Below are 18,893 nucleotides of genomic sequence, written 5' to 3' on the forward strand. Positions count from 1 at the left end.
TGAATTTTGCTGTTTTTTTTTATTGCTAATGTATACATAAATGTGGCGCAGTATTAAAGAGTGTTTAACACGCGCGTAGAAGTTGCACTTACGGAGTTCTGTAAAATCTGCACTTGATACATTATTCCTTAGAGAAAGCCAGGACAAGACGTGGGTGATCGTCAATATTGCACAATTTGTTTCTCAAACTACCGTGGTAGCATTTTCCCTCAAAATTTACCACAGGTATAGAGCTCCAGTATATATCCTTTATTTAATGGAGCTCTTGCTGATGGCATATTACAGCATTACAGTAGCTTTTGCCTGTGTGAGATTGCCCTTCTGTTACAGTATTCAAGACCAGGGTTAGTGTGAGAAGTTTTTTGCATGCAGAAGTGAAGGAAAAATAGTGATTCAGTCCTGTGAGTGGCAGGATAGGTGTTGTGAGTCATGAATGGGTGTTGTGAGTGCTGAATGGGTGTCCTGACTGCATGCACACTTGAGCATAGACAACTTGATGTCAAGTCATCTATTCCATTATTGTGACCACTAGTCTCATTATCAGTGAGCATTGATATTTTACAGTACATTTGAGTGTGTGTAAGGCTAATACCTGAGGGGCTTTGATTGCATGCCCCCAATAAGCTTGTCAAGCGATGTATTCACAATTATTGGTAATATATTACCTGTGGTTAGAACTGCTGCAGAGTTTGAGTTTTCTCAGCAAATGTTTGTCGAGAAGATATTACACTCACATAGTGTACGGTACGAGCTGAAATTTTCGTGGTGGTTTTATTTTCGCGAATTTCTCGAATCGCCTTTGAACCGCGAAAATAACAACTTGCGAAAATAACAGTATGCAAATAAGTAAGTTCAGTTAGACCCTCGCAGCTGCGAAATTAACAACATGCGAAAACGTCCTCCAAGTAGCAATTCGCGAAAATTTCAGCTCGTACAGTATATTCACACACACACACATACACACAAACAAAATGTATACACCAATTATCAGGTGATACTACGACATGCACAGGCCATTTCTGCAAGTTTTGAGGGAATTAATGAACGAATCAGTGAAGTGAGAGTAAGAGTAAGATTGACCCCTGAGTGAAAGAAAATGTGGTTCTGAGGCAAGATGAGCATTGCAATTTGGTCAAATTGATGTCTTTTGTTTGCAGTGTATGAAAGAGAAGTAGAGACATTTTGTTGGATGCAGGATGATTTGATCTGAATGTTTTTCTTTTCCTTTTTTTCTCTCTCTTTTTGGACTTCTTCTTTAATATTAAGCTGTTCTGATAAATACTTAAGTTTAAATGCTGACTTCCTCACAGTTACACATACTGGAAAATTTTTAGGCATTTGAAGATTTAAAATGAATCCGAGGGTGTTTTTGTTTTTGCGTGGTAGAGAAGGTCTTATCAATTTTTGCTTTAAGTAAAGATGGACCATTTTCTTTTGGCACCCAATGATCACTTCTTTGTCATTTCCTGTATCTTACTGTAATTAAAAAATAAGAGAGATAAATAGATCAATAAATTAAAAAAAAAAAACCCTGAAAATTGCTCAGATAAGAAAGGTCCATGTTTTTGTGTTTTTTTTTCCAGTGTCTGGAAATTAGTTACAACTTATTTTTCTTTTTCCTTTTTTTTTTTTTTTTTGTTGGTCTTTTTGACCTGATGATTGCCAGAGGGGGAGGGCTACATAACAAATAATTACTGCTATTATTATTTTTTTTTTACTCTGTTTGAGTTAGGTAAAGGGGAATAGGGAAGATATCTGTGGTCAACTTCCTTTTTTATGATTTAAAAAAAAAATCTTATAAAGAGAAAGCATGTTAATGTTTTTTTTTTTTAAATGCTTCTGATTTATTAGAAGTTTAGGGCATTTTCACATTTTGTAAAGACCAGCTTTGTTTTTGTTTTAATTTTTTTTTTTTTTTTTTGATTGTTGAGCATTTGACATTCATGAACTGTAAAACTTCATCTATTTGCTGGGACTAGGAGGTACCTTCACATGAATTGCTTGTTCCTAAAAGGTATGGATTTATGGTTAAATGTGAACATCTAGTATTTGGGGGCAGGAGTTCCCTTGGCATTCTCCTAAATAGTGTAGACAGTGAAATGTGGATGTCTTGCATGTTGGGTGGGAGTTTTCCTCCACCCCAACCCCAATTTAGTTAATGAAGACTGGCAAAATCTGGAATATTTTGATACCACAATTCAGATTTTGCAGAACATGCTAGTGCATTGACTCTGTCAAAATTTACTACAAGTAAGTTCAAATGAAGGTGGCATCAAAATTGTGCTGAAGCTTTTGTCTGCCTGAATCAAAATAGCCATTTGATACTCTGAAGCATGTTTTCTGGTATATTTTAGTGTTAAATGTTTTGCAAGAGCTCGAAGAGACTCTGTAAAGATGCTACATTATGTACAATTAGCATTGGGAAGGAGTTTTTTCAAAAAGAATAGAAAGAATGGCAGTTGATATACTGTAAAACACAATAAATTTGTGGCACGAAAATTTGCGAATTGGGGCTGACGGACCTTTCTCGCGGCATGAAATTTTCGTGAATTGCCACTGGCGTCCAATGCATATTTATGTAGGCAAGAATGTTCGTGTGCATTTTGATTTCGCGAATGTTGGCGCTCGCGAAATTCGTGAAATTAAAATGCATGCGAACATTCCTCGTTTTACAGTAAATATATCATTTTACAGGTTGTAAGGAGGGTTGGGGGCATTAATGGAAATTGACCCTGTATGCAACATTGATACATCTAGATATTAGCCCCTGAAATAAAATTTGTTGCAGAGCAGACAGTGAAATGGTCAAAACATCAGCTATTACAACTGCCAAATTCTGTTGTAGTGTTCATGATAGTATAAACTCGAGGTGCTAGCCTTGAACCTTTTGAAAATTGCTTGTTATAGTGTAGTGTTCTACGTGGGGTGTGTTTCTGATGATTGATAATGAGCTTTAAGTTCATAAGGGGAAAGCTTTGTTGGAAATAGCAGTAATGAACAAATTGTTACAATGTGTATTCATTCAATTATTTGTTTATTGACACTTTTTTGCTATAATAAAAAAAAAAAAATCCCAGTATAGCCCTGAGTACCATGTTTGTAGCATTTTGTGGACATGGTCTTAGGAAAGTTTAGGTGTCGACAACATATACAGTAAATTACATAGCAAATCTCACTCTGAATGAACCATGTTTACCAAATCATAACTTATAATGATGGGGTTTAGACACTTCAAATTTGTGTCCCCTCGTGATTTACAGTACACGCTCAAAGGTTGATCAAAGTTGAAAGCAAAAGTCATTAATGTACTATTATTTTCAGTTGTCTACATGAGCAATAGGAGGAGCAATTTGTCATCTTAACATGACTTCTGAACATGATTTTTTTTAGTGTTTTCACCTTGAATAATAGCAGTTTTTGGACAGCTGAAAAGATCTAGCCCAAGACAAGTTGGAAACACTGTTGTAGTGTTCTACTCAGTCTGTCGGATAGACACTTGGATGAAAAACAGAGGCCTTTGGCAGGCCCTATTTGTGTAGGTTTTGGGTTAGAAGTAAATATCTACCTGTTCCTAACCAGATTTTCTTTCACCAGGTCATTTCTTTGCTGGAGTTTTGGCAGATTTTCTTTTTTTTTTTTTCCCTGGACAATGCATTTCCTTGATACTTTCATCATGGAGATATTGTTAAGATAAGTTATTTTTTGACAGCTCTTCTTGATGGTAAGTATGCTAAAAATGAAGCCGCAATGATGCACCTCCACCTTAGCAGCAATAGTGTGTTGCAGATGTCTGCGAGTGAATACTGTCTTCATAGCTAAACTTTTGCCCTGGAATAAATATGTACATCATTTTTATCTTTGCTTGTTTGTGGACGGAGAAATCAGTCTTTCTATCCCAACTTATTAATAGAGCGGCTTCATAAAAAGAGATTGGGTCTGAATCGACCTGTTTCACACTCCAATAAATAATTTTATTTTGCATTATACAGTGGAATCTTGTGACCATGAACACTGATGCGATTAACTCGACATAACAGAGTTATTGTTTTTTCCTTCAGAGATCATACTTACCTTTGTATCTAGTTTTTCAAACTGTGGTTTAAGTTTTTACTGGCAGCAATTAATTTCTTCAAATTAGAGTCTACTGTTCTTCAACAGGGTTTTGTGCTCTATCAAACTGGAATCCTTATCAGTTGAGCTGACACTGCATGCATAAGTGTATGTATCAGATGTGCAGGTGCTGATAATTATTTGACAGTCTGTGATGTACTTGACACTGGAACCGTACTTTCTCGAATTTTCTTGAACCTCATCCATGGGAAGAATATTGGTGACTGTCTTTTAGATTAATTAGTCATAAGATGTAAGTTAAAGCTTGCATACGAGTACATCATCGAGATTAAGGTGAAGAAAGAATGACTTAATCCAACTATATTGTGGTTTTTCAGTATTTTTTACTAAAATGCTGATTATACATTCACGGACACAAATGTTCATATGCTGAAATCGCATTTCTAATGGTGGATTAAAGGGTGTGTACAGTTCTGGTCGAGGTGAGGATTTAGCTTTAATTGTTTTGCGAGATATTCAGAAACCACTCTATGAGATGTCAAAGAGCATGCAATTCTAAGGGGTATCAAAAATTTATTTGATGAAAATCGGTTTTGAAATGGCTGAGATATCCAAAAACAATGTGAAACAAAGAGATCCTAATAAAGTTGTGGCCTGTTGCCTTTTATTATTATCACTTTTTTGGATATCTCGGCCATTTGAAAACCAATTTTCATCAAATAAACGTTGAATCCTTCTTAAAATTACATGCTCTCTCATATTTCATAAGAGGTTTCTCATTATCTCACTTAGGAATGTTCAAAACAAGAATCCCCACCTCAACCAGTACTGTACAGTCCCTTTAAATTCAAGCTTTTGATAGTTTGAATGTGTATCACATACACCAGGGGATAGATCAACAGTAACTATTTTTGTGATGCAGGGTGTCATGGATCTCATTTTATGAGCATGACAATCACCTTGCTTTTTTCAAGTCCTTTAATGTCATGTGGGTTGTTTTGTTTTTTTTCCCCCTTCCAATGACATCTGAAGTAAAGAATGTGTGTTTTTGACACAAAATTCTCAGTTGTTTATGAAAGCTGACGGTTCTCCTGTGCTAGAAAAATTTTTTAATTTTTTATTGCAGCAATTTACAATGGCTTGGAATGAAATGGATAATTTATGAGAAGTAAGACATAAGACAAGTAGAATTATTGAAAAGAAATGTTTACATGGGCTAAAGTGCCTGTGTATTTTTCCTTTGCTCTTGCTGATTGAAGCTGCTGCTAAATTTGCACAAGTTTTGAATTGGGTTAATAATTGGCCCATCCTTAGTGCTAGCGAAGTATTTCTGTATACCTGATATTATTCTATAATGGGGATACCCTAATAGATGTCGTAACAGCTCATTAGAAAGTCATGTCATGGCAAAGAAAGGGCATTACAAATTCATGTATTGCTTAGTCCAGTACATGCACTTTCATATGTGGTTTTGTAAGAAGCAGACAGAAAAAGAATCTGTCTGAATTCACTCATTGCTGCTCAGAGATTTTATTCCACTCAAAAAAAAAAAAAAAAAAAAAATGATCTTGTGGAAACAAGTGTTTTAGTATTTGCATGTGTAATTTTTTTTTTCTCATGTGAGTTGGTGTGTGTGAGCGTGAGTAGGTGCATGTGTCTGTCTGTTTAATTTCTCATGTTCCTTTTTTATATCCCAATAAGAATGTTGAACTACAGGTATTTTAAGTGATTACTGCAAGTAGCCGACATCCACCTGTCCACCGGAGGAGCTGCATGTAAATCAATATTCTGCTTTTAGGGCTGGATCCCAGCAAGATAACTTGCGTACAGCACCGTACAGTGAATGTTCTCAAAATTGATGATTGTTTCACTTCTTCGCAACTACTTCGCAAAGTCCCAAGTGAGATATGTGTCTGCCGTTACTGAGCACTCCAGGCGCTTATAGAAGGGTCTGCCAAGAGAGGAGTTCTTTCAAGTAATTTCAGATATGTTTCAAACGAAGGTTACCTTCTCCAGCAAGACCCTGCAGTTGTCATGTGGAGATGCTTTTTGATGACATCGTAGCACAGTCGATGGTCAGCCCAAACTATACAAAATAGCCAGTGAGAAATGCGAACATTTCACAAATTACTGTCAACTTGAGAGACTCATTTATTAGTTTACTTCCATTTCTATAGTGATGTGAGAATTAGGACTTAACTGTGTGGTCAGCAAAGTGGCCATGGTGGATGGTAATCTCTTCCCTGATATTCAGAAAACTAGTTGTCCACAGCCGAAGCTTGAATGTAGTCCTGAACAATCTGCTCATTACCAAACCTTGACCTTGCTTTCCACCCGACTTGGTTGCGCAACAAAGAAAATATGTAGTTTGCTTGAGCAGCTACGAAGTACTGTCTTCTGTCAGTAAAATTAAAGGAGACCTCCGGATGATTTTCAGATTTTTACATTTGAATAACTATAAATTAGTTATACTGAGGACAGGGTTTCAGAATTTGTGATGATTGGGATGAAGAATAAGAATATTTTCATAGTTTAGAAGAAATTGCAATGAACAAGGATGATGACATGGCAGAGTCACCAAAAGAATGCATGAGTTGGGGCTCAAGGAAGCAGAACAAAAGAAGAAGGCATGCATAGATTATACACAGGTGAACTCGCAAGCAAGTGGTATTGTAATGGAATTACACTGCTACATTTCTGAAATATGTGAACCTCCTATGTCATCATCCTTGTTCAGTGTAATTTGTTTGAGGTTTTTCAAAGTATTGTTTCTCTGCTCAAGAACCAAAATGAATTCCGGAGATTTATGCATGGAGTTGTCGATTTTTGTACTACATGATGTGAAATTATGAAAATCGTCTGGAATGTCCCTTTAACTGAATATTGAAGGAAGTTAATGTGCTCGTAAATTGACAGTGGATAAAAAGGATGAACAGAGGGAACAATCTACTCCAACGTCTTCTGAACAAGTGATCACATGGTAAAGCTCCCTTTGACTGACCATTTGAGAAAGAGTCTTACTGATTCCCAAACAGAAAAAAAAAAATATAAGCGTTCCGATGAGTTCCACGAAACTGAGCTGACAAGATCCAGAGACTCGCACCAAGGCTCACCAATGCCAGGAAAGCCGTAGCACCTAGACTTGAGCTACAATCTGTCGGATGACTGTCAGACACTCGACATGCTGTCATGAGATGTCTGCAGGACATGCTCGATAGCCGCACAACACAAATCTGACACAATATGTTGGACTCTTATCCGACGCTGACTTGACACTTATATGACACTGACTCGGCACTTATTGGATTGACTCAATATTTGTCTGAAATGGCACAGTAAGGTTAAAGCTCTGGCTTAGTTCCTTTATAGGACGATCTTGCCTCATTGGATTGCGCCCAACGTGGCTGACACAGATCTGATAAAAGTCGACCATCACAAATCAGATTCATGGGACTGTGATCCTGTACACTTCAGTGGGTGACTAGAAGAAGAAGAAAAGAAAACAAAACAAAACTTTGCTTCCGAGACGAGTGACCGATGAGCAAAAAGCTCTTAGGAAAGCAAAGGGGATGTAAGTCATGAGAAGTCAGTGTGTGAATCCAGTGACAGTGTAAGTTTATGTTCTTCACCTGAGGGAAGGTCACTGAGACTTTCATGTTTAATGGTGGTGTACATTGGTGTTTTGTTAGCAGAGCCATACAAAGGCCCATCAATTCCTTACTATGGATGTAAACTGGCTTCTTTCTTTTTTTATGCCTCCACTCCAAAGGGTGCCAGTGCCACTGTTACCTATCCAAGATCAATTGTTTAGATGTCTAGTAATAGACAAGTCAAAATATATAGAGGGCAAATAGCCCATGTGAAAACTTGTGTATCCTTCACCCACATGTTTCATATTTGGATGCATTCTTTAATGAAACGTTATCAATAACAAATGATAGGAAAGATTTGACTTGGTTACCTCTTTGTGACATACAGCTGATCTTCATCAGCTGAGAAAGTAAGAGCTATTGCCATTGATGGACACACCAACACTGCTTGCTGTACAAGAAATACTGCAGGCTTCGATAATAGTGTGATGACTGCGCACAGGCGTGTTCCTCGTGCTTGAATTGTTATAGTCCTCGAGTTACAGTACAATTGCCACCTTGCATGCTGTGTCATACGGTATTTTAAAAGCAATTTAAGTGACTGAATGCTGGGGTATATTAAAAGAATTGCAAAAGAATCACAGTCCAACATGTACACTGGTTATATGTAATACACACTTTTATTGATTGATACTTTGCATTGCATTCACCTCATTGTGAATTATATTAGTGTTGCTGTCACAACAGGTTATATGTTACTCTTTTATTGCTTTCAAGTGATAATGTGCCTTGCCCTTGTTCCTTTCGTGCCTCTGTTTATCACAACAGAGAAACATTGCTTTTCTTTCTTTTCACAGGACTTAAATGGCTCTTCATGGATACTGAGAAAAACCTTGAAATTTGAAGTGACACTCGACAAACGGGAAATGCATTAGATTTTTCTAATCCATGAGTTTCATATTGAAGTTCAAATGCTCCCTTTTCTATACCCCCGAAAAAGACAGGGTTTGACACTTACATGTTTAAATTTGAAATTTTGATGGCCTGAAAAAGATGTATATCAGCCAGAAATAAAAGGATGCATCACAATTCATTTTTGTCTTAGTTGCATTTAATTAGGCCACCAAAAGATAACCTTTTTGGAAATAAGGTGGCTTGATATCAATATCTAGTGGCTTCAGGCCACCGCTATGTTGAGCCCTTGAAAGACTTCTCAAAGATGTGGAAAAATATGCTGACTTTTAGCACAAAGATGATTTGGTGGGAGGGGGGAAGTTAGTATTTTTGTTCTCTCATATGTATTTCTTATAGCATGCAGTGAAATAATTTACCTCTTCGTGATCGTCCGAACCTGACTTTCTAAGAGTTGCGCTGGAAACAACATTGTATCAGGTATATGGGCCTCAGTGTCATTGGGAGTACCACTGCCATGGAAACACAATTGCAACCAGTGAGTTTCTTGGCACTGGCTGAGACATAAGAGTTTGTAGTTCATAACACTGGCCTTAGTGAGGCAAGTGGAGATTGGAAATCATAGTTTGGACAAGAATATATCTATAAGCTTCAGTTTTCACAAGAAAAAATATGGGGGAAATATGGAAAGTTTACCAAGAAAAAAATATGTTGGGCTTCCATTTTGCTGGATACGGTTTGTCCTTCATTCCGTCATACCTAAAGTAATGGAGCAAGGCTGACTTTAAGCCAATGTTCATGTGGAGCTCAAATAAATTGGCATACTGTAAAAGTGGTTATTTTGCATGAGTAATTTTCGTGCTGGACTGGATGAGATGAATTTCTTGTGTTTTGAATTTAGCAGAATCAAGACGTTTAAAAGTGGTACATTATATAGCAAGCAAAAATATTTGCATGCTTTTATTTTTGCGCTAGGTTATGGTATGTAAATTTCCACACTGCAAAATTTCTACTTTCACAGTACATTGCACTCCAGTAAAATGAACATGGTTATAACAATGTTCCGGTTACGACGAAATAAAAATTTAGGTTGGAACATTTTCTGTTCTATCTTTTTTATTGTTTATTTGTTCAGTTATAACAATATTTTGATATAACGAAAGAAAACTGTCGGTCCCGAGGACTTCATTGTAATGGGAGTCCACTGTAGTCATGTCAGGTACTGGAAATATTGAAAAAAAAAAGAAATGCTTTAGGTAATCATGACTGCCAAGAAGTGTGACCTGCCCAAGGATGCCCAGATGATGTGATTGCAGTGAAATAGACATGTAATGAACCTCAGAGAAGCAAATATAGGTATCAGATGAAACTTGTAAAAAGTTGAAGAGCATATACACATTAACTGCAGCATAATACTCTGGCAGTTCACAAGAGTGATCTTTATTGCTGTGACACTTCATTTGTGTGTGTTATCTCAGCTGCAGAATTTCTGTTTTTAAAATCATTGAGACTGTTTAAGAATCCATTGCTTGCCCAGCATGTAGTGATCTTCCCCATTGTTAAACCTTTCTTTATTCGTAGATCTGTAGAATTACACTGAAGAGTGTAGTACATGTCGTACTCTTATCAGTTTGACTGTGGGAATGTTACATAACATTCAGCATGAAGCTAAATCACTTGCAGACCTCCCAACCATTCTGAATTTGGAGGAAAGAATCTTAATTTTGACCACTCCCAGCTCTTGTTTCAACAGGAGTTTTCTATCTTTCTGGATAATTTTACTACACATTCGCTATGGGAACTGCTCTTTCTTTCCTACTTTTGAGCCAAATCATTCTTATTTTTCAGTCAGAAAGGTTGGGAGGTTTGCACTTAAAATTGTTTGTGAAGGACACTGTCACTCTACCAAAAATGGGCGAAGCTGAGTAGAAGATTAACCCTACCGATATGTGTTTGCTGCTGTGCCTTGGGGCAGGGAGTCATCTACACGAGTCACGAAGATTGCAACAGCAACATGCTTTGTGTTTTTTAAAAGATCTTGACACCTGTAGGACCAGCCGACAGCTCTTTAAATAAACTTCAGTGATATTCTGTTTCTCTTTTTCTTTTCTTTTTTCACCTTCATTTTGAACATTTCACTTGTATTGATGTCATTCTATTCACAGCATTTCTTTCCACAGGTGCTGCAACCCTGTAGCAGGGACAAGAAGAATCAATATATAAAAGCCTGAAAATGGTTTCCCCTCTTTTGCATAATTAGTTTGTTACACATTATGGCCAACACTCCCAAGAATAGAATACTAAGTATTTCGTTAATTTAAGATCCACTGATCAGTATGAAAAGTATATGATTAATGACAGGAATGCCAGGCAATCATAATAAAGCTGAAATAGAGGTTATGAATAAGAGGCTTTATGTTTTTCCTGAGAACCACCTGATCAGTGGCAAAATTGTGTAACATTACCGGTTATCCACAACCTGAATGCATGCCAACAATAGACAGTAATTAAAAAACAAACAAACACTAACATGTGTCAGCCATAACTGGAAGGGAAGGGGGAGGTCCAAAATAAGAAAAGATGACTGGATGGAATGCGATGAGTCTGGTATATTGCTGTGTCAGATTGTAAATCAGCTATTGGCAGGCATATCAAACCCCCCAGTTCCCGCTGAAATATAGATCGTACATTAATATATGAAGCAGCACTCGAACCAAATGGGTCTACATATTTTGTAGCCTTGACCTTCTCGGGATCAGAATATCAAACTGCCATTTGCATTTTATGCAGACTGGTTGCAACTAGCAATGACAGAGTGAAGGGCCAGTTTCAGAGGCATGATAAATATTAGTGCAAAAAGGATTGACACAAGTAGTGCACAAATGCATATTCGTAAACCAGCTTCAGATTATCAAGTGTCCATTGTCATTGTTCATTTTAAATGGTTTGATAGGCTCAAGTTGTCAACCAAACATACCAGGCTGGAGTTTCAAAAGTCATCAAAATCCTCTGTTGTATTAATATGAGTTTTTAATCAAATGTCTTTCATTTGAACATGTATATTTTGATAGTTACAAACAATCTTCACCTACCGTATTTCTTGACTGCCATTTTGCTTACTTCATAATTTCTATAACCTTCCCTCAAACCATGTTTGAGTTGGCAGTTTAAAATTTCAGAACCGATCATTGTCACATCTCTTTCTAAAGTAAAGAGCAGTATGCTCCAAAATGGTGGTACAAAGCAATGTGGTCAATACTTTGACGAATTGTAAACAGTTGTTATCACCACATTTTTTTTTTTCTGTCTTTTATAATATAATAGGATGATTATTTCATAAAAACATTCATATTACAAATTTACCTGGGACTGGTATGGGTCATTACATTACTGCTATTACTGCTATTTTGATGATTTCACCCAGAGGAAAAACAAAATATGTAGAAACTTGTTGATCCCATAAGCCTTCCCTGCCACCTGTTACACGGAGGTTGAATTATTTAATCAAAATGCTTGTCTTTGATTGTAACAACATAATTTGTCCAATATGGCATGGAAAAAATTGTATAAATATGTAATGCCAAACCTACTTTGTGATATTATAAACTCTAGTTGGTCAATGAAGGCATTTAAAAAAAAAAAAAAAGATTTAATGAAAAGATGAATAAATGAAACCACCAAAGGAATAAACAGAAGTGGAATTTGATTTCAAAAGTTTCTGCACTTTACGTCAGATACATCATGTAGTTGTAACATTGAGGTTGCAAAATACCAATATCTCATGTCTAAAGATGTCAAATCGTGTCGTACTGCAGGGCACTACAAAACCACTTGCCCATTAGCCCAGGGCATTTAAAATGTACTGTTGGGCAAATGAGAATGATTGGGTACTAGCCTGATAAAAAGTATGGGGTACTTGCTCAAAATCCTATGAGGGTAAGTGGGTGAAATATCTTTCGTAATGCCCTGCATTGTGTTGGAACTAGTGGAATAGTTGTGGAAAGAATTTGCATGTAACTTAAATTTCTCTGAACTATAACCAAATTTCATTCAGCTGTTGGAAGAAGTCAAAAGTCAAGTGAGGAAAAATATTTCATTTCACTTAAGTATGACCTTGATATGGCCTTAGAAAGGCATTGGAATTTGTTTGATTATTATCCTTTACTTCCCTTGTGGAAATTCGGAAATTAAAAGGATGCAAACTGACCGTTTTCAAAGACGGAACTCCACACTCATTCCGTGTGCAGGTAATTGAAGCATACAGTAAGATTACTGTGTAATGACTCCATAGAAGTATATAGCAAGAGTAATAGAGCTTTTTATAGCTCCAATAACTGCGATTATGCAAATGATGCACAGGCCTGAGTGCATCAGTAGTTGTTTGCATAAGATAGCTATGGAAGTGTTAAACCCACTCAGCGCTAGAAGAGGTTCTATAATTGCCGCGTGCACACTATTACTACTGATATAATGAAAATCCGTTTGCATCTTCTGTTTTATGGACCAATGGACAAACTTTTGCCGGAAATCCATTGATATAATCATATTTCTGATAATTACCTACACATGGTAAATTTATTGGGTGCATTTCCTTAAAGCTTGCAGTAGATGCAAGCCATGCGTCAGTAATTACTGGATGCATGGCTAGCCATCTCTTGTTCAGTTCGCAAGCGCTTACTAATTGTGCGAATCTTGCTACTTGTTACTACTGGATGCAGGGCTAGCCGTCTCTTGCTAATATGCGCTAATGATTGTCAAGTGCGCGTTAGGAGGCTAATGGTGTCTATCGTTCATGATCGCAATGACACTTTAAAGATACATGTATGCAGCCATTCAAATTGATGCACAGCTCTTGACCATTGAAATTGCAGAATTTTCTTGATCCATTTTATAGGGGAAGAAGTTAAATGTTGACACTTACATTGTATGTCAAACCAGGGAGGTGTTAAAGATGGAGAAATAACAACTATGTACTCTCTGCAGAGGTCATAAGCTCAACGCTTATTAGTATAAGTGGTACTCCGGTGCTTTGACAAAAGAGAGCATTCAGTAATCAGGACTAGTGCTCTCGCCAGCAGAAAAGACTCCCCCTTGCTGCAGTTTGCTCTCTCTTTCAATGTGCTGGCAGTAATGAATGTATGTGCTTTGAACTGGTCCAGCAAATTAAAATGCACTGGGGGGGGGGGGGGGGGGGGAGATAGAAAAATGTACTAGACCACGCTTGGGTGGAGCACTTAACATATTTAAAAGATCACATGCCAGACTAAAAAATTGATAACGGGCATGTGCAAATGTGGGCATCATGGAGAAATATAAATTTTTTTAAAGAGGACCTAATTTTCATTACTTTTGATTTGCACATTACAAGGAATACATAAATACAATTTCATTCTTGGAGCTAGAGTGCTACTGGCAGTGACTTTACAGTGAAGAGGAGTGTTAGGCACCCATTGTAATGCTTCAGAACCCAAATGACTTCACAGCGCATTTTAATTTAGGCATGCCTTTATGACAAAGACCGTTCCTAGCAAGTAGAAAACTTACCCAAAGGCTTGCCTGAGACACGCCCAACACAGCAACAGATAATAAATGCAAAGTGTTCTAAACTTGAAATACATCAAGTATGCACAGGTGGTTTGAATAGCTGGCTAAAAGGTCCTCAAGTTGAAAACAAAAGTAAAACCAAATTCCTGTGAGTTTAAATACATAGTTTATAAACCAGCCAATCTCAAGTCTGTGTTTGTGGATTATGCATGTTTGCAGCCCAGCTGCTTGTTTACAAAGGAGTGTAAGTTGCTCATGGTTCCCATTTATATGAATGTTCCTAAATTCGTGTTGTCCTTGTTTCTCTGCTCTTGTATATCTCTGTCCTTGTTCCTGTCCCTCCAAGACCCTTCTTTCCTCAAAACTGTCATTTCATGTCTTCTTTTGATTTCAATACCTGTACATTTTTCTAGTCCTGCACTAACTAGTTTCTCTCTCACAAATGTGCAGTTTGTTTCTATAGTTGTCTTTATTCATTGGGGGAGTGTAGGTGGGATGTTTATGATGGTCATGATGCTTCAGAGTTTATACTGAGGTCAGACCTGAGCATGACTAATAATTGTTTGTTATTTAGCACAAAGAAAAAAAAAATACTTTGTACTGTCACCTTTTCATAGTCATTTTCACTTGACTAGCAGTTAAACAAAATGTTTTCTTGAAATATTTTAGCTGACTTTTAAAGCAAGTTGTACAATTTATGACCCTTCAACACTTGAATATAACCATGGTCTGGATAAATCAGTAAAAGAAAAATGGTGTTGATGCTGTCATTTAATGATACAATGTAATATTATGCAGCCTGCATTTTAAGGGAAATAAGATAGAAAGAAAGAAGGATTTGTGTGTTTGGTTCCTAATGAACAGTTTTCTTTAAACTTATAGTTCAACAACTTTTTAATAACATTGTGCTCTGAAATGTAAAGTCAAAATTCTAAAAGTGCTGATTTGAGCAAAATATTGAAATCTCTTCAAATGCCGGACTAAATGCCATGAGAGAAAGGCTTGTCGGCTAAAAGAAAAGGTGCTATGAGGAATCTCATACCACCATGTTTATATTCAAGTACACACCTCTGGGTACATTGATGGTACCTAATAACCAATTACTTGGACGTTAACATGGTTATAATGTTTTGCACACCTCTACTAGAGAAAAGGTTGCATGAGAAACCTCTAGTTTGTTACAGTGGTCTAACAAGGTGACGTGTGCATGATTCCGGAAAAGTATTTTATTTGTATTTTATTCTTTTCTTTTTTTTTTAAATCAGACTATTGGGACAAACAACACATAATTGGATCAGTGTTTGAAGATCAGTGGGCATATACTACTTAAAATTAAGACCAAAATGTAACTGATGTAACTGATGTCAACATTTTACTGGTACCATATCAAAAGTAATTGGTGACATGTAGTGTATGTACTCATTATTCAAGTCGAGTTCAAACAGTTTGGACATTGGTATATTTGTTGAATTGTTCTCTGTCTTGAGAGAGGATGTTAAGTCCATGATATTTCCAGTTTGATAGTGGACGACTTGACATAAACTATGTTGTTTCTATAGTTCTTTTTCTACTATCTCTCAAACTAAATCTTACCTTGATGTTACCATTTTATAACAGGGTACATCATGTACATTGGGGCAGATGTAACTTACGATATTGTTCTTAATTTTGCTTGTTTTCTGGGGGGGGGGGGGGGAGTGGTTTTCAATCCAAAGACATTGAATCATCATTTTCAATTTTCATTATTGCCAGAACTGTTGTGAGTAAGATCAAGGCTTAGATTTCAAATGACTAAGATGTACTACGTTCAGATTTATTTCATAGAATAGAGCACTGAAATTTGTAGTGTATTCCTTTTCTATTAGTTTTTTTTTTTTTTTTTTTGTTAGGGTTTTTTTTTTTTTGGGGGGGGGGGTGTTTCTTCTTAGCTGAGAATGTGAGTTTTAAGAATAGAATGGGATATTCTGAACAGAAGTGTTTCATCATCCTTGTCACAGGTGCAATCTGTGGATCACAAATTTGGGATCAAGAAAATTAAATCAAATGGAATAAATTGTGCCAATTTTGTAGCAAGTTAAATTTATGTGTGTGTATTCCAATGTCTTCAACCTGTCACAAATATATAATATTCAGGAGCAGCAGATTGAAAAGTCTCTGAAGGCAATTTTGAACCATAAATCATGGAGAACTTTCCAAACGCCATCATAAGCTTTGGAGCTTTTCAGTTTGTGTGGGTTTTTTTTTTTCAATCTTTCTTTGCTGATATTTATATCTTATTTTGTGAATTTAGCTGTCCATCTGCTTCGGTAAATTATTTCAAGATTTTGAAATATGAAGATAAAAGATGCTCACCTCTTTTTTGATCAGGTGCCTCTAAATCTTCATTACCCAGAACGTATTAAGGATGTGATTGGGGGGGGGGGGGGGGGGAATTGTTCCAGTGAAAGTGACTGTTCAACCTTTAATGGAACAGATTAAATAAACTGTCAACAAAAATTAATTCCTTAACCATGGTACTTTTTAAGATATGTGACTTGTTTTTAGTTTGTTTTGTTTTTGTTTTTGTTTTTTTGTTTTTTTATCTCTCACTATTTGGCAGTTCTATCCAGCCGTCAATATAGTAGTCTCGTTGAGTGAAAACCATCAGATGTAATAGAATGCAGATAAATCCTGTGATGCTGGGGGTTCAGTACAGACTCTTTTTTTTATCTCCAGAATTACCCTGTGTCTTTTTACATGTAACTCCGGCATTGTTCACAGTTCCGCCAACACAGTCGCCGAGCATTGATTCTCTCTTGAGCCTCTGTAGGATTGTGCTTACCGTTAAAGATGAGCCAGGCAACCTATGTCTGTGCTCACCAGCAGAGTTTGATGAGTGGAGATGAGGAAGAAAAAAACGAAGACAAGTTCGCCAGAGTGGTTTGTATTCGCCAGGTCTTCATATACGCCAGCAGGAGTCCAGGTATTCATGTACAATATATGACTGTATTGCCTTCTTTTATGCCAGTTCTTGTCCGTATACAATTCACTTGTGTTACCATTGTTTTATCATGTCCACCACTTATAACCTCTGGAGACTTTTTCTTGGGGGGAGGGGATGGTTGGGGAAATATACTTTTCATCTCGCAGAGGACAATCTTGATTATGACACTCGCCATGTACAACATACACTGTGTTTTTTTCTTTGCTTATTGCAAGTGTGCAGCTACTGCTGTTCGAAAGTCCACGTGTTCTTAAATTTTGTCTGCTGCAGTAATATCAGTAGTGCTCTCTGAAAATGGTCATGACTAGAACAGCACACACATGTATAATGGCTGTTTATCATGCCACAATATCTGTAGATTTAATTAATAGAGTCGCAGACGAATAAACTCAAATATCATGTGCAGCTGCTCACAGCTTCCTATTTTGACCTCATCTGGTGATGCCACGTGGTGTCACTGGAGCTAGGTTGGAGTTTGGATCCATAATAAGCATGATTTTGTGAGCTACATCCCAAAGATTTCATGAAAAACCCCAAGCAATGTTCTACAAACAAAAATGTTGTAACTCTGGGAATGTGATAGCCTGTGGATCACGCGAGCAAGATAGGAAATGATTTCAGAATGCCTTACTCACTGGTATGGTGGATTTACACTGTGCCTCGGGATCCTCCGTACTTTCGGATACCCTGCATGTCTATTGGCTACAGTATTGCGTAAATGGAGCGAGTGAGTAGAGTAGATAGTCATTTGAGGATAAAATGATTGCTGTGGAATCATCATATTTATTTGGCATCCTGCATATTCTCATACACTAGATGAACAAATGTGTAATTGCACCTACGTTTGTATGTCGGTGTCAATAATACGAGTACCAATAATTCATCTCGGTTTGTTTCAAGTAGAAGAAATTGCAAGTTTCTAGAATCGTTGATGAGAAATTTGGCTTTCTTTTGCTTTCCTTCACAGGCAGAATATTGCTAGGAGATGACAATTTTTTGTGTGTATCAGTACGTCTGGGTACTGCTCTTTAAAAATGTGCACAGAGAAATAAGACGTGAAAGACGCGACTTCTTTTGTGTGAATCTTGGGGGAGACTTTGTTTTCATCACAAACTCACTCAGGAAGTGGATTTGTCAGGAATTCTCCAACACTCACTAGTGCTTGCATAGCCATTCAGTTTAGTCAATTCTCCCAATTATGTTGTCTTTTGTCACAGTGATGAACAGATAGGAATTTGCACTGATAGTTTCCGCGATAAAATTTGCTCCTTTGTGATCATTATTGGACTACAAGGTATCGCTACCATTCAGAGCAGTGAATACTTCGGTAGTTGTATGCCAATACATCATTCATAAATTGGCTGCGAGATACATTCTCCAGAAAAAGTGATACAAATAAAAAAAGTTGTGCAGAGCTGATCGAGACCCATATTGTGTATTGCCAAAATAGAATTGATGCACAAAAGTGTACCAAGAGTAGCAAATGACCAACCATTCAACAGAGATCTGCTGTATGAATCTCCAGACTTTACCTCTGTAGTGTCTTTTTCTGTACTCTTAACTATAACTCAATCAGGCTTCTGCAGAGATGGCTGCTCAGTTAACCAAAAGGATTTCTTAAAAGGCTGATTCAAGCATAGTGCATGTAAAAGGGAGTAACATGTATTGAAAATTGAAAAATACAGCAAGTGACAAGTGGTTTTTCTCCATGTGAAAATTAAGACCTTGCATAGCTTCAGAACCTGACATAATTTGTTCCACGATATGGGCAGTTTTCTCCAGATGAATTTGCC

General features: G+C 37.0%; 1 protein-coding gene across 1 annotated transcript in view; it reads left to right on the forward strand.

The window, feature by feature from the left end:
* Window positions 1-18,893, forward strand: part of LOC140242738 (uncharacterized) — a 42,684-nt gene that overhangs the window by 14,669 nt on the left and 9,122 nt on the right. The gene's annotated exons all lie outside the window — the stretch shown is intronic.

The sequence above is a fragment of the Diadema setosum genome, chromosome 19, assembly GCF_964275005.1.
Source record: "Diadema setosum chromosome 19, eeDiaSeto1, whole genome shotgun sequence".
Classification (NCBI taxonomy): Eukaryota; Metazoa; Echinodermata; class Echinoidea; order Diadematoida; family Diadematidae; genus Diadema; species Diadema setosum.